Below are 16,938 nucleotides of genomic sequence, written 5' to 3' on the forward strand. Positions count from 1 at the left end.
ATTTTCCCGTCACTAGAATGGCGAACATGTGTGACTAATAAAAGATTCGTGATTTTACACGCAAACAAACATGTGTTACATCGTAAATCGAACAACTTACTTAGCTGATCAGCGTAAGTAATTATTCGAAATTACCGTAAATCCATTAAATAATTATTTATATATAGCGGAAGTTAGATATACTTTAATTCAACCTGTTTTGCCAAAGAAACTGAAATTATAAATTATAAATATTTTCTGGTCTATATTGTACGGTATCTTACAGAGTTATCTTCCTTCCATTCAACACGAGTTAACTTTTTAAAATCCGTATATAAAATCTAAGTAAAAATTAAATTAACATTACCTTAACGACAAATACTTATAGTTTTGAATTATATTTCTTCAATTAATTATTAAGGAAAACATGCTGTCATAATTATATTTATCTTTGTAACTTTAAAAAACATACAAAAGAACGTAATTTTTTTTTAAAACAACAGAATATTTTTTTTAATAATTAAAGATTAATTATTTATTAATCGGATTATGTTACAACGACTTCATTTAACTTTAAACATTAGATCTTCTATAAAAATTAACAATATTTTTGCGAACTTGGCACTAGTGCACAGATCCAACATTTTTGGTTTTAAATTGGAACTTTTGGAGAGGGCGCAGATAAATGTACATTACAGCCAGAAAATTCTATTTTATGTTTATAAGTTTCTTATATTTATTTTAATTCAATAGATGTAACAAAAACTTCCTTAACAAAAAACACGCATTCGAAAATTCAAAAAATTTTTCTTTGTCATAAAATTTTTTTTTGATGTCTTATTTATGTTTTAAAAAAACTGTATTTTGTGTTATTATAATTTTCTAAAATCTGTTTTAAAAAACAAAAACACGCATTTATTGTTGTGATATTTTCGATTCGGTCCTGAAATTGCATTTGTTTGCCGCTGCTATGCACTCTCCAAATGTACCAACTAAAAACCAAAAAAGTTGTACCTTCGTACTAGTGTACAAGTGCCTATTTTGAAAACAGAAACGGCGTCGTTGAAAATAATAAATGAAATCCAAAAAAATCAAAACAATACCTGGAAACGCCGAGTAGGTTCAGATAGTATCGTATATACGTGCGAGTTTGATTTTATTGTATAAAAAGATTTTATCAAAAATATAAGTCATACCTCCGTTTGACAACATAAAAAAAAGTACTTGAAGTTTTATGTGGCCCTTACTTTTGCATATTGTATGATGTACTCTCGAATTTAAGCAATGAAAACGTTGTCTGTCATCTGTCTTTCCTACTAAAAACTGTAACTTTTTAGGGCGATTTTAATTCAGTCCGTTGAACAGTCCTCTAACCGCATTGCAAGATCAAAACTTTGTTGGTGAAGCGCCCCCCCCCCTCCCAAGAAAAAGAAGTAATCATTCAATATCAACTTTCCTGCAATGCCATCCACCGGACTAACCAGTTGGAAAATTATTTCTTTGCAAAATAAACTGGTTATTTCTATATTTGGCTATACATTGTTTATTTTTCTCATTACCCGTTATCGCATTGTTTTGGTGTCTCTCAAAAGTTGTAGAGCGTTACAGCAAGAAACAGTTCGCTGTTAACGATTCGTTCTAACACCATTGTCACTCGATAGGCCGCGTGACTAGTGAGTCCAAAATCTCATTAGTAATATCAACTAATCCGCAAAAACCAGAAAAGGGCAACTGTTCACTTGCTCTTAAACCGGTACTAATACTTTACATGATTATTCATGTTTTGTTTTATTTTTTGTTTGTTTTTGTTTGTTTTTTCTTTTGTTTTTTTGTTTTTCGTTTTTTATTTTTTTATTTTTTATTTTATTTATTAAACGTTAAGATCAAGTAAACCTTGAGCTAATAAGTGAATTAGAACGATCGGATGTAGAATATTGCACTTTATATAAGCTATTGATTATAGGATGCATTATAGAAACGATAAGAATACCTTTGCGTTGGGTCATGCTGAAATTAATCTGAACCCCCCACGATGCTATCAAAGGTTAAGCGGGTATGATAGCCTCTTTGTAACCTCATTAGTTAGTAAGCAAATGATAAAGCATCATTAAACTGCTTATACAATGGCCTATATGTTATTTTGGGAATTCATCAAAATAAAACGTGATTATCAATATCTGAATCTAGCTTACATGTGTCATCATATTGTTATTTTATTACATCTGTTTCAAGTCGAACCAATTTCGACATATCAATCAAAGAGTAACTTACGACGTAAATTTCGCAAACTGCTGGTTTGAGAAAGCATATGATTGTGCATAAGAATACACTTCAGCCTCCAGAGGAAGTCAACTCAGTGGAAATTGCTCCATTTGTATGCCACATCTGCTTTAAGATGTGCAAATCTGTGGCGGGTCTGCAGAGCCACGTAAGATGGCATGAACGACGAGATGGAAAGAACACACTGTGACGGCGATCATCTGGGAAGATGCAGCAGCAATCATCATGTATATATAATTATTGTATAGTTTGTTTTCCTAGATGTAATCCACTGAAAGCTGTGTTTATTAAAGAGTGCTTGATGAAGGATAGAGCAAGTATATGGTTTGTTATATAAATATTATTGGCTACATATGTGCAAACATGTTTCAAGTAGGTTTCAATTCAAAGAGACCACATTATCAGACCGAAAAAAGGAGCAATATTAAAGTCAAAATCAAGATTGATTCATTTTGTATATAAAAGGGTTTAAGGTGTGACTTAAACCCAGGAAAAGGAGGACTATATTGTAAAGAGTGGGGAGGAGAAGAGGGAAAGTGGAGAAATACATTCCAGGCAAGCCAGAGCATCTCAGCGGGAAGGGGTTAATGGCTATGCTTCAGTTCAAGGACAGAAGTATCTTTACTTTTATCTAAAATAGTCATGCCGGGCCCTAAACCCATTTTATTATTATTTATTATTATCAAGGCCATCACTTTATTGCAGACTTTCTGTCTATTCCATGTGTTAGTACATTTAATCTGGAACATTATTGCTTACATTATTTTACCGATAAATTTATTTTTAAACATGCAACTATATAATCAAATCAACAATGTTTAATGTGCATACAATACTTTTACATGATTTATGCATATACGTGAATATATATATATAAATATAAGCATATATATGTGTATATATATATATATATATATATATATATAAGCATATATATGAATATATATATATATTGCTGCATGTATTAACATATTTGAATCAATGTATATATCCATATATACTATGTATGCATATATATATGCAGATTTATTTATGCATTTGTATGTATGTATGTATGTATGTATGTATGTATGTATGTATGTATGTATGTATATGCATTCATATGTGTGTATGCACATATATCTATATACAGTAGATCCCAGGATACGGCAATCCTAAGATACGGTGTTTTTCATGTTACGATAAGATTTACGATGTTTTCCTGCCCTTCAGACTGTAGTATTTATAATGTTATTTGATTATACATTTGTGTATTGTATGCTGTACTGTATTTTGTTACTAATTTTTAATGCCGTATCCCGAGGTTCTATGGTATATGTATGTACGTATATATATATATATATATATATATATATATATATATATATATATATATATGTGTATATATATGCATGCATATGTATGTCTGCATGCATATATGTCTGAATGAATACATATGTACAAGTGTTTATACATAATATGTGTATGTGCGTACGATATGTATATATGCATGTGTCATATATGTATGCATATATAAATATATGTATGCGTATATATATATGTGTATTTGTACGTACGTATATGCATATATATGTGTATATATATGTATATATAGTTATATATATACATGTATATATATGTATATATGTATATATGTATATTTATATATGTATATATGCATATATATGTATCCATATGTATGTATATATGTATGTATATATATGTATCCATATGTATGTATATATGCATATGTGTATGTATATATATGTATATATGTATGCATATATATGTATATATGTATGCATATATATGTATATATGTGTATGCATGCATGCATATATATGTATATATATGAATATATATGTATGTATGCATATATATGTATATATGCATGCATATATATGTATATATGCATATAGGCATACATATGTATGTATGTATGTATGCATATATATGTATATATGTGTGTACGCATATATATGTATATATGTATGCACGCATATATATGTTTATACGCATATAAATGTATATATGTATGTACGCATATATATGTATGTATGGATATATATGTATGTCAGGTCATCTCATATACTACTGGTACCATGTAACCCAGTACTACCTGCCTCATGATCGGATCACCGGCGACTAAACTGGTATCCCCACCAGACTTGTTTGGTGAGGAGGGTGGCTAGTCTCCCTAAAGGATTAAAAACAAGACCTTCCAAAGGGGGAATGACCCCTTTTTCGGGGTCAACGGCCAACTAGCACCGTGTGTGTGTTTGTGTGTGTGTTGGGGTGGAGAAGATTCCTTTAAGCCGTGGTGAAGGCAACCTTTCTTGAGAAGCAAATCTCTGATTTAAAAAACCATAAAGCGGGAGACCAGTACCCGCATTAAGCTGGTCTGCAGTTTAACTTGTTGCTGACTATCTTACTTTTGCTTGTTGCTGGATCTCAACATTTTGAGCTGAGAGAGAGACTTAGCTGTCGTACAAAGCTAAGACTCTGTAACATCATCTGTGTATAGATACTCCCTCAGGCATTTGTCTATAAAAGTGGTCCTGTGGCGATGGAAAAGTTGTGACGCGTGGAGGCTTGAAATCCTGGAACCATGTAATAATTGATCTCAATCGCCATCTTCAGTGTCATGCCTACTAGAGCGTCTGAATTCATCGGTAGGACTAAAAAAAGTCATTTTGGGGCTCATGGACTTTAAGTGTCTAACGGAATGGCACTCGTATGACAAGACGTTGCAATCATCATATGTATATATGCATATATATGTATATATGTATGTATGTATGTATGTATGTATGTATGTATGTATATATATGCATGTGTGTATGTATGTATGTATGCATATATGTATATGTTTGTACGTAGGCATATATATCTATATATCTATGAAAGTGAGAATGTATGTAAGAACACTTCTTTACCCATATACTCAACGAATTTTTAATCCACATCTAATGCATATATATATATATATATATTTATGCATATATGCATATATATGTATGTACGCATATATGTATATATACGTAAGCATACATATATGTATATATGTGTATTTATGCATATATATGTTTATAAATATATCTATACAAGTGTATATATTAACATATGTATGTATATGGTTACATATGTATTGTGTATAGATAGTATGTAGACATATATATGCATGTATGCCCATACATGTATGTATGTGTATGTATGTATGTATGTATGCATATATATATAGATATATGTATGTTTACATTTATATGCAATGTATATAATCATATATATATATATATAAGCATTATGTATGTATTCATATATATTTATATGTATATTTATATGTATGAATATATATGTATATATATATGTATATATATACATATGTATATTTATATGTATGAATATATATGTATATTTATATATTCATATATATGCATATGTCTGTATTCATATATATGTATATGCATGTATCCAAATATATGCATATTTATCTAGTCATATACATGCATATGTTTGTATTCATATATGCATATGTTTGTATTCATATATGCATATGTTTGTATTTAAATATCTGCATATGTCTGTATTCATGTATATATTTGTATGTATTTATATATATATGTATGTATGTATTCATATATACGTATATGCATCTATTCCTATATATGTATATGGATACATTCATATGTATTTGTATGCATGCATATATATTTATCTGTACATATGCATATATATGTGTGTATATGCATACATATATATTGACATGTTATTAAGTATATATACATATATATATGCATATATATATATATATATAAGTGAACGTGTCTGTGTGTATGTCTGTGTGTATGTGTATATTTCCCTACGCAATAACTCAATTTTAAGTCTACACTCGAAATTTGACATACAGGGTACTGAGATTTGGGAAAATCTGTGTAATGCTTTTCGGCCAGAAATGTGGCTGTTAAGGGATCAAAGTTCAACGATTTGACCTTTGAGAACTCTACCAAATTCCTCCGCAAATTTTGGGGATAAACACTTGAAATTTTTAACGTAGGTTCTTTGGACATGGATCTTACTTAATAACTTGATTTGAGCCCAAAACAATGAATGTTTAGGGGTCATAATAGGGGTCAAAGTTAAAGAAAAGAATTTGACCTGTGCCGGCTCTTCCAAATTACTCAGACAATTTCTGGTCTAAACATTTGACATTTTTCATAAAGTGTATTCAGAGATAAGGCAAGCTTTTTAATCGGTTTGGGTCGAAAATTTTTAGTTACCAATATATAAATGTATGTATGTTTGCATGTCTGACAAACTTTATTAAGTCACCTGACGAGGACTTGTGATCTTGGCCGACCACCTGTTTCGAAACATTAGCATGTCTACTGTCGCGATCATGTAAATTTGTCTATATCAATAAAAAAAAAATACACCTTGCTCCTTTTTATGGAGCAAGCATAATAACCTCATTAAATTCAAGAGTTTTCTTCCTTTAATACCTTTAACTTTTTTATATATATATATATATATATATATATATATATATATATATATATATATATCCGTGTGCTAGAATGTTTTCGTCTTAAATTGTACAGAATTATGCAGAATGTAGAAACTATGAATGAATAAAATTCAGCGTAATAGTAAAATAAAACCAATCATTAAATAAAAAAATAAAAATGAATGACTAATTAACGCTCGTTTTTCAAAATAATATGCAAATTAATTAACCTTCATGCAGTCACTTGCATATCTATGTTTGATTATTCAAAAGTTTGTTTTAATAATTTTAAATAGAAAAGTAGGGCTTTAATATCAATGTCAGAACAAGAAAAAACTGAAGTTTATAGGTGTATAGATAATAATCAATAGAGGATTGGCTCTTTAATAATAAATACGAAATCTGAATGAATATATTTAAGCGCATTTTACGACCGAGCAAGGTTGGGCGCGCTAGTTAAAAAAGAAAAAGAAACCATCACTAATAATAATTTCTTTTTATATTCTTTCTTTAGTTAACCCCCATTGGTATTTATAAATCTGGAATTTGCACAGCCTTTTAAAAATATATCTATATATTACGCATAATGTATCCGTTTTAAGCATATTTTTATTTATTTCAGTTACAAATCAAAATAAGTCTTCGAATGCGTGAAAAATTAGTTAACTGGCATTCACAACAAATCCAAATGATGTTGTCAAAATTAGTATAATTTAACTTTTTATATATTTTAGTCACTGCAAAAACCAATCATCGTTTAGGGCTAAGATAGGGTTTCTTCGGATTTTAGTCATTAAAAAAAAAAAACAAATTAAGCTTCTGATATGTTTTATAAAAACGTTTTCTTTAAATTGTAATACAGGAACAGTAAGTTTGTGTTTAAATCCCATCACAAACCTCATTGTAGTTTTTAAAATGAAAGATAAAAAGTGTTTACTTAAAAATGAATCAGTCCACAAATTGACAGTAAGGAAGTACAAGTTGTTTAGGTAACTAAACACCATTTTTTAATTACAATAAATAACATTTCTTTACTGTTGACTAATGTTGCAAACTTGTGATATGTACGTGTTCAGAAAATAAAGAAAAATAAAGAAAAGGTCTTTTCCCGGAATTCACTCATAGTGGTCAGAGACACAACTACATCATCAACAACAAAAATAGGTAAAATACGAAATAATTTATCTCTATACCTATAAAGTTAAGTTTCCGTCTCGCTCTGCCATTGATATTAAAAGCCTACATTTTCTATTAAAAAAAATATTAAAACGAACTTTTTACTATGCTCAGCCATGGATATGTGAGCAACTACGTGAAGATTAAATAATTTGCATATTTCTTTTAAAAACGAGTGTTTATTAATTATGTATTCATTTTGTGTGTGTGTGTGTGTGTGTGTGTGTGTGTGTGTGTGTGTGTGTGTGTGTGTGTGTGTGGTTTCTTCTTGGATGATTGATTTGATTTTACTATTACACTTAATTCTATTTATGCATAGTTTCTATATTCTGCGTAATTGCTCGGGAACAGGGATATATATATATATATATATATATATATATGTATGTATGTATGTATGCATGTATGTATAAATATATATATATATTTCCCTTGTTTCTAAGCATATATATATATATATATATATATATATATATATATATATAAATATAAACATTAACTTTCCAAGCTTATTCGCTACTATTTGAACAAAGGCTACATTCATATAAAAACATTAGAAATCAATCAATTTAAACGTATAAATATATATTTGTATGCGTAAAGGATACACATTAGTTAGACTTATACCTGCCAAGTTCCAATTTTTCAATCTTGTATTTATTATTATAGAGCCAATATTGATTATTATATTTTACCCAGTATATAGTAGTGATTTTAAAAGTTAAAAAAGTATATAATTTAATTATTTTAATTATTATAGTAAAAAAAATAATTATATATATATATATATATATATATATATATATATATATATATTAGAATACAAAAACTCTGTCGTTCTTGCTTGTTTGCTTGTTTGCTTGTGCACTATCCTCCTTCTACTACTACTACTACTACTATGACTCCTCTTCTTGTTACTACTATTACTTCTCCTCTTTACAACTACTACTACGCCTCCTCTTCCTCCTCTTACTACTACCACTACGCCTCCTCTTCCTGATCCTACTATTACTACTACTGGTTGACATGTTTTCCCCTACTACTACTCTACTACTGCATTTTTTTTACATTGTTCATTTCCGTATTACGTTTAAGTTATTTTAACGCCATTTTCTTAAAAATAAATCTACTATTTTACCATGTATTGTTTTACTGTGTACGTTTTCAGCGACCCAATTTTTTTTTTCACATTTAAATTAAAAGATATTTCAAAATTTGAATTTAACTTTAAGTATTATGGCATCTGTTCAGTGCACATTTACCTATAAGTATGGCAAACCACTTATAATTCAATGGCTGTAAGTTTTTTTTTTCAAGAATAAACAATTATAAACAGAACGACTCATAGAAATCTATCTATATTCTTTTTTCATTTTAATATACTTTCATAGAAATGTTTCTGTTATGTCACAAAAAACTATTTTCTTTACGTCACAAATGTCATGCTCATACATTAATTCCATAGCTAATATAACATACTATTACTAACCCTTTAGGGGATGTTTTGCAACTATTCTGTATTACAACTATACTGTCGCAATTTTCTCACAAATAAATCAACTTTGACCTGTTGACAACGTATTTTTTTTTTACTGTTTACGTTTTCAGCGGCCTAATTTTTTTTTTGTTTTTTTGCATTTTAAATTATCCAAATAAACAATTGTTAATACTTTCTGCATTTTTTTACATCGTTCATTTCCGTATTACGTTTAAGTTATTTTAATGCAATTTTCTTACAAATAAATCTACGCTCATACATTAATTCCATAGTTGATATATACTTAAACGTAATACGGAAATGAACGATGTAAAAAAATGCAGAAAGTATTAACAATTGTTTATTTGGATAATTTAAAATGCAAAAAAGCAAAAAAAAAATTAGGCCGCTGAAAACGTAAACAGTAAAAAAAAATACGTTGTCAACAGGTCAAAGTTGATTTATTTGTGAGAAAATTATTGTTTTACTGTGTACGTTTTCAGCGACCCAATTTTTTTTCACATTTAAATTAAAAGATATTTCAAAATTTGAATTTAACTTTAAGTATTATGGCATCTGTTCAGTGCACATTTACCTATAAGTATGGCAAACCACTTATAATTCAATGGCTGTAAGTTTTTTTTTTCAAGAATAAACAATTATAAACAGAACGACTCATAGAAATCTATCTATATTCTTTTTTCATTTTAATATACTTTCATAGAAATGTTTCTGTTATGTCACAAAAAACTATTTTCTTTACGTCACAAATGTCATGCTCATACATTAATTCCATAGCTAATATAACATACTATTACTAACCCTTTAGGGGATGTTTTGCAACTATTCTGTATTACAACTATACTGTCGCAATTTTCTCACAAATAAATCAACTTTGACCTGTTGACAACGTATTTTTTTTTTACTGTTTACGTTTTCAGCGGCCTAATTTTTTTTTTTTGTTTTTTTGCATTTTAAATTATCCAAATAAACAATTGTTAATACTTTCTGCATTTTTTTACATCGTTCATTTCCGTATTACGTTTAAGTTATTTTAATGCAATTTTCTTACAAATAAATCTACGCTCATACATTAATTCCATAGTTGATATATACTGACCCAACGGGTCATGGGTAGTCTAGTATATATATATATATATATATATATATATATATATATATATATATATATGACTTCAGTTCCATCAGCTGGAATCGAAACGAAAACATATAGCTCTCCATTGATTACCATTTAAGCCACGTCCATACACATTTCATAAGTTCAAAAATAACTTTAATATGTATTTGCACATGCGTATTAAAGAATTTTAAGTTGCCTGCTAAGTCGCATTTTATTTCAATTTTAACAATTTAGTAGCTATTTTTTACCAGTTGAAAATCAAATCAAATTTGTTCCACAGGTCCAAATCTCTATCTGTAGACCTTAAAATTGACAGAGTAGTTTTGTTAATGACCGCTCCTCACACAGTCACATAGACAGACTGACAAACAGTAGATAATTTGCATAATAATTTACACGGACATTGAAAGGAAAATACTTTGCAGTGCTGGAGGTAAACGGTGGTAGAAATTATTTTGTCTCTTACAAGGAAGATACATAGATTGCAGCTCAGTCGATCATCTTCTATTGAAATAACGATGGGGTAGAAAAGGACTAACAACGTCACTTCCTTGAGAGAGTATCTGTAGAAAAGAGAGGGAAAACTAATTCCCCACCGGATTGCAAAGTAAAGGTTTACGTTGGTTTTTCTACATAAAACCTTACTTAATAAATTCTGATCTTGTTAAACAACTGTCCTTCCGATTTATTAATAGTTCCAGCAAATACTAGAATAGTAAAACGTGTTATGATGTCACTTTAGGTTGAATCAATTTTATGGCTCAACACCAACCTTTCCTTTATTGCTGATAGTGATTTTTTTATTCCATGATATGATGGGCCGCTGAAACTTTTATGATCAGTTTTACGATTTAACGATAAGGTAATCATAAAATTGTTAACAACCAGGAAATCGCAACAATATATAAAACTTTTACCAAATGCATAAAAATTTAATTTTTTACCGACTTGCATAATTTTGAAGTGCTGAAACCGATTGTAAGATTTGTTGTCTGTGAATTTCTTATCGTTAAATCAAAATGATGTGCATCTTTTTTGGGAGTAGTTGCTCAGTTCAGACTTCAAAGATAGTGAAAAGGAAAATGACTTATCCTACCATTAACCTAATGTCTAGGGATATTTTCAGTTGGGATTAGTATTAGAAGTAAAGTAATTCATTTATTTTACTATTTTAGGAATGAAAAACCAACAATAAGATAGATCGTGTCAGCCATGTTGGGTTCTGAATAAATTTGGAAGACAGATATAGATAAGATATTATGTTTCTGAACTTTTGAGATGAGCATTGATAATTCGTATTATTTCGATTATTCGAACTACTGTGCTCACGTTGAATGTTATTCACGCAACGTTTCCGTCGATTTAGCATTGATAAAGGGTATTATTTCTATCTAGTTGACGAAACAAGAGTATGCTACCACCATGGATTCAATAGTTTCGTTCAAAATTCCATGCAGATTCCAGAGTTCAACAAAATACACCTGAATGAGATTGGGGGTTATATCGATCGAACCGTTGTAAGAATAATACTTAAGATAAGAACAGTAGTTCGAATAATCCAAATAATACGAAGATATATTGAAATTAAAAAAACAACTCCAGAATTTTAAAACTATATAAGTGAGTAGAAAATTAAACTTTATTGCATTTAATAAAGTTATTTGTTTTATTTTTCATTTCTCGATTGTTAACTATACTGTGTAATTATCAACAATATTTTTGTTGGGCTTGATCGATACTCCCGTCGATTTTGGCGTATGAGGTCTGCCACAACAACTAAGTTGTTCGGAAATCTTCCAGGCAAAATGGTTACATTCCCATCATTTGTATTTCTTTATGCCTAGAAGGGTTAAACGCTTCAAACGTGTTGTTAAAACATTAAGAACCTCATACAAAGCTTCCTCATGCGCAGAATTTGCATTGCTATATTTCTAAACCGTCTCAGGTTTCCAAGCATATCGTTGTCATATCGTAATGGTGCCGTAGGATCTCCATTACATTGTCATCTGTGAACTAAGATTAGGTCATTTTGTCAACGTGTCTGTGATTCCCTTTGCTCCTCCTTCAATCTCTCTATTTCTTAAAGTACTCATCCTTTACAATCCTCAGTCCATCTTTTAGCATCTCCACCTCTCAATCTCTCTCTCTCTTTCTCTCTAAAATATGTATATATATATATATATATATATATATATATATATATGTGGGGGTGATTATGTATGTGATTATGTCTGCGATATGTTAAATTTAGTTTTTTTCTAGGAATTTAAACTTTATTTTTTACGTGATTTTACTCAAAGCTTCTTCAGAATATATATATATATATATATATATATATATATATATATATATATATATATATATATACATATATATATAGTGAGAGAGAGAGAGAGAGAGAGAGAGAGAGAGAGAATGAGAACTTTGGCGTGAATTGCTTTCCAAATTGATATTTGATTCTGATGTCAGTGATTTGATTTACTATCATGTCTACTTTTTCTTAATAAAATGTTATTCAAATCGATTTTGTACTATATCATTTATTTTGATGACATGATTTTTATTATTATTCAGTTATATATGTGTGAATATTGGTTGTCTGTATTACAAATGATATTTTTTAGCCTGATGACATAATATCTCTGAAAAGAGGTACTTCAGAAAAATGTATGCACATATGTAGCTAATAATGTTTGTATAAATAAACATGCTATATATATATATAGTTATTCATGTCTTGGATACCAACTCTTAACCTCGACGTGCTAGATTATATATAAAAATCGTTACTTTGTCTCTGTGTGCGTCCCGAAAAAGTCAGATACTACACAAGATACACTTACGAACCTTATATCATCGGGTTCAGTATGGCCCCAACTTGTTTATAAAAAAAGGCGTTGTAATATTGATTTCCTTGGAGTCAGAAAAATACCATTGTTCTTTCTTACTAGTAATTGTTTCCAAAACAAAAACAGGGTCATACAGACAGTCAACTTCATTTTTTTCTTCATTTTTTTCTGTTATATTAAACCAGTTGCCAGAGACGGAAAAGTGCAGTCAGAGTAAGAGGTTGAGAGCGAGAGATATAAAGAGCAGAGTTTTAAAAGAGAGATGTTACACGCATACGTTTTAAGACTTCTATTTTATCTATAACACCTGGCATTTCTGAATGGCCCTGCTAGTCTCGTATATGGCTCTGTTCTCTCTTAAAATTAAAATTAATAATGAAGATGGGAAGGATTAATTTACAATCCTAATAAAATATATGTACAGGAAAAAGGTGGGGGGAAAAGATAAAATAAAATGACTTAACGTGCGTGTATATATATATATATATATATATATATATATATATATATATATATATATATATATATATTGTCCTGGTCAAAATCATAAGACCACTTAAGAAAGTTAGCGTTTACGCATATTATCGAATTTTTAATCAAACAAATGGTTTACACCATTGCCAAAAGGGAAAATATGATGGAAAAAATGAAATCTGCTTCATTCGAAACCTTAATCCTGATCTAATAATTATTTAAAAAAAAAAAAACATTTTCACCTGGTCAAAATGATAAGACCACTTTAATAAAATTGGCTAGTTTTGAAAAAATGAATACGAAAAGCTTTCTATGTTACTAAAAGCAACTTGTTAGTGGATAAAAAACATCTTACTAAATTATAAATGGCAAAAGGGAAACCATTATCAGAGTTTGAGAGACGAAGGATCTTTGAGCTTTCACTAATTGATATAATAATTAAGTGCTTGATTTTGTGGTACGAAACAGACACTGTCAAGAATTGTAAATGTCAACTGAATTAAAGGAATAAATTGTAAGATGGTCAACATCATGAACTTTGAAATATAGAATTTTGTCATTTATTCATTCACACACATATTTTCTTTTATATAGAACGGCGGTTTTGTTTGGCATTGTCCATGAAAATTGAGTAATTAAAGGTTATTATAAATTTTATATCTTTCGGATGTTTTACTGAAGGATGAATATTAAATCGTATGGCATAATCACGTTGACACACTGGTTCCCATTGGCTCACCGAAGTTAAGCAATGTTGAACCTGGTCATTACTAAATGGGTGACTATTTGGGGCTTCCAAGTGCTGTATATGGTCTCCGCTTATCTAGACATTGTTTCCAGTCGTCCTGGACTTCTTCTTGCCACTGGACTCAAGCAGTGCCGATTTGTGGTTGGAGATTGCGCAACCCTTGCCTCACAATTACATGCGCAGCTGCCCCTACTAAACGAAACTAAACGCACCCGATATTAAATCGCATAATTACCTTTTACTTTAATTTTTGACTCTTAGCTTTATAACAACCTATCATGGCTACTCGGCGTTGCCTTGGAACACGGATAAAGACAATAGAAGAGTTGAAAGTGCGTGTAACATCTTTCTTTAAAAATATCTCTGTCTCTTTTTGCCACTCCCTATTCCCCTCTCTACCCTAACCCTAACCCTAACCCTAACCCTCTTTCTTTTCCTTTCCCTTTTCTATCTCCTCCTCTTCACTTACACTCCTCAATAATCAAACAGGATTTCCCACCTTCCAACAGAGGACAAAGCAAATGCTGCACTTTGATATCACCATGAAGTCTGAGAAATTTTCTCTTTGTTCAAGTTTCAGAACAAAATTTTGTGGAAAAAGGATTCTCTAAATGTCACCCCTCCTCATGATTAATTTTCCTTATGGTGAACCACAAAAAAAATGGATATTACAAAGAATCTACCCATATTCTGTAGGATAAAATGCCTTAAAAGAATATATCAGCGTTATGCATGTGTCTTGTGGAGTTTTTGACTTTTAGCTGAAGACATATACACAAAAAACTTTCCTTTAAATAATAGACAAGAAGATAAGTTTCAATGCCGATAAATCAAGCTTACTCAACGTTTTAATTTCTGCAAAATACATGAAATATATTTTCAAAAAAAGTAAAATATTCACTTAATATTATAATTTGAAAGGAACAACATTATTATTTTGATAAAATAAGAAAAAATAAGTTTTGAAGAATAAGCGGAGGCTGTCTGAAATTAGTTTATGAGTAATATCAATTTATCAGGAGCAAGACTATTTTGGATTCCAGTTTTAAAATCCGACCGGCTTTTGTTTATATATTAAATTAAGCATTACAAATTACACTTAAAAAAATGTATTCATGAGAATGCAATAAAACTTGGTAACTTTATTAACGTCTACCGCATGATTTTTTTATGACCTAAATCTTGTTTATCTAAATTGAATAAAATAATATCTTTTATTCTATTTTCTCGATTGTGTCGTTAAAATTTTCAAAATAGTATGTCAGGAATTTGTTTATTCTGGACTTGAAGACATCCAAGTTGTAGTCAGATGGGAAACAGGCAAACAGAAGAGAGTTCCACGGTTGTGCACTTCTGAGAAAGAAGCTCTGCTCAGAGAATCTACGTTTGGATTTAGACACAGATAAAGAGTGAGGAAAATTATTGACAGTAGTTTCAGCCAGACGGGTGTTTCTCGTGAAACATTGGCGAAGGGGGACGAGACATTGGAGTTCAGATGAGCACTTACCATGGAAGTAACGATAAAACAAAGACAGGCTCGCAGGAGAGAGGCTGCAGGGAAGAGAAAAGGGCATCCCTCACTAAGCTACGAAGTCTATTTTGTACTCTGTCAAGGCAGGATAGGATGTTTTTAGCAGCTCCTGCCCAGATGTGGCAGCAGTACTCCATCCTTGGACGTACTTGGCTTTTATACAGATAGAGAATTGCATCAGTAGTGAGATATCTTCTGGAGTGGTAGAAGGATCCCACCATTTCCCAGCGTCCTTGGCCACAGACCTGATATACATGTTCCATTTCAGATCAGGAGTAAAGGTCATACTCAAAAGCTTGTCAAAACATGGAGCCTCCCCAAGACGAGAGCCATCCATTTCAATTGATGCCAGATGGGGATCAGAGCGTCGCTGATATAAATGTAGAAACTTGATTTTAGATGCATTAAAAGTGACCAGCCACCTCCCCACTGTACCACCCGCTCAAGATCAGAGGAGAGAGTTAGAGAGAATTTTGTCATTTACGGCCTTTGATGTGTTGCCATAGATGGTCGTATCATCAGCATAGATATCAACAAATGATTTAAGTATGTGTTTTGGAAGATCATTGATGTAAATCAGGAAGATAGTTGGGCCCTGGATGGACCCCTGAGGGACTCCAGCATTAATACTGTGGGCCTCTGATTTCTGCTCATCAACCACTACCCTTATGAACCAGTCGGAGGGAAATGATTTAATGATTGAGAAAACATTTCCAGTGATACCGTAGCTGGAAATCTTGTGAAGTAGGCCCTTTTGCCATACCTTATCGAAGGCCTTTGATATGTCAATAGCAATTGCT

At 30.6% G+C, this 16,938-nt stretch overlaps 2 protein-coding genes across 11 annotated transcripts in view; one reads left to right on the forward strand and one right to left on the reverse strand.

The window, feature by feature from the left end:
* Nucleotides 1–16,938, reverse strand: part of LOC145273340 (retinal-binding protein-like) — a 381,653-nt gene that overhangs the window by 354,330 nt on the left and 10,385 nt on the right. The window lies entirely within an intron of this gene.
* Nucleotides 1–16,938, forward strand: part of LOC145272760 (retinal-binding protein) — a 368,701-nt gene that overhangs the window by 203,031 nt on the left and 148,732 nt on the right. The window lies entirely within an intron of this gene.

Source organism: Euprymna scolopes, chromosome 1, assembly GCF_053919585.1.
Source record: "Euprymna scolopes isolate OS-2025 chromosome 1, ASM5391958v1, whole genome shotgun sequence".
Classification (NCBI taxonomy): Eukaryota; Metazoa; Mollusca; class Cephalopoda; order Sepiida; family Sepiolidae; genus Euprymna; species Euprymna scolopes.